General features: G+C 43.0%; 1 non-coding gene across 1 annotated transcript; it reads right to left on the bottom strand.

The window, feature by feature from the left end:
* Positions 1–988: 988 nt before the first annotated feature.
* Positions 989–1,060, bottom strand: TRNAM-CAU (transfer RNA methionine (anticodon CAU)). Its single transcript has one exon. It is a non-coding gene; the product is annotated as a tRNA-Met (tRNA).
* Positions 1,061–1,400: the final 340 nt, after the last annotated feature.

Genomic DNA, 1,400 nt, shown 5'->3' with positions numbered 1-1,400 from the left:
GTCATCATAAGAAAAGTAAAAAAAAATCGCTTTACAATTGAGGACAACATTAAACGCTGCGTATACATTAGGTATATTCGTTGGTACATGTACATGGGTATGTTAATTGGTAGTATATGTGTTCGCATGTAAGTTACAATAGTTTTTGCATGAATATATATGCCTATGGGGGTATGAGTATACGTCGTATGGGCATGCATTTGTTAGTTTTGCATGTGGTTTAATTCTGTTTTACGGGTGGTAACCTAACTTAACCCCCCGCCACACGCCATTTCGGCGGCTTGCGGGGTATTGCGTGGATGTAGATGATGTACTATATCCATACCATGCATTTACAGTACAAGAACAGATGAAGTCTCGTACCATGCATGAGGCAATGCTACACAAAACAATTCTGACATGTAAATGAATTTGCAACCACTTATCGTATTCAAGAGGAACGCACAGGGGACCACCACCATTCCTAGTGAAATCATGCAACCAGAGTGATATGTTAATTATTAAAGTTAGTCTCAAACATGCACAACCTTTGTACGCACTTCGGTGACGACTTCAAAATTAGTACAAAGTGTCAGCTTAGGTAGTTTGTACTAGGCACCCATAAAAAGAGAAAAAGTAAAAAATGGGAAAAAAAGAAAGGTTACTGTCTTCAATTGTTTACGGAAAAAATGACTTCTTAAACCTACACGTTCTGCAATCTATGTCTCTAACCTCGAATGAATGATCATTCCATCCATAGCAATATGGATTTTTTTTAATGCAGAGAACGTTGTCGGGAAACTAATCGGTCTCAAGTTAACTTACTAGAGTTTGTCGAAAAATTAATTTTCATTTTTGGAGATTCAGACAAAATCCTTTAGCAAGTTTGTTACATTGCTCCCTTTGTCATATAAACCTTTCAAAAATCTCGCTGTGCTACGCTGCGCACGATCTAAATACTTCATTTGATCCCGCTCATGAGGATCCCAGGTGCTGGCTACAAAAATATTAGCAGAGCGTGGTTTCGATCCACGGACCTCTGGGTTATGGGCCCAGCACGCTTCCACTGCGCCACTCTGCTTCTGGAAGTACCAAGCTAGCGCATAGCTACATCAATGGCTTGCGGAGTACTGCTTGGACGCGGATGAAAGTAACAATGGAACACCACCAAACCTTTTTCATGGCCTTGAAATTCAAGATATTCCATACCTGGGCCTATGACTTCCATACAAGAAAGATATCCCACGTGGACAGCCAACTGTTTTTATGAAGGGCGGTCGGTCCCCTAGGACTAAGGACGCGCTCCCTTCCCCATCCCTTTCTCCCGACCTTGAGCCATTGCCACGGGTGGGCTCAGTGGCCTCGACCTTGTCCCCAGCACACGGCTCCCTTCCTCCCGCCGCTGTCCCCGATCTTTGGCA

Source organism: Hetaerina americana, unplaced genomic scaffold, assembly GCF_022747635.1.
Source record: "Hetaerina americana unplaced genomic scaffold, ioHetAmer1.1.p SCAF_7, whole genome shotgun sequence".
NCBI lineage: Eukaryota > Metazoa > Arthropoda > Insecta > Odonata > Calopterygidae > Hetaerina > Hetaerina americana.
The sequence above is the reverse complement of the archived record's forward strand: the minus strand, read 5'-3'. Positions and strand labels throughout refer to the sequence as shown.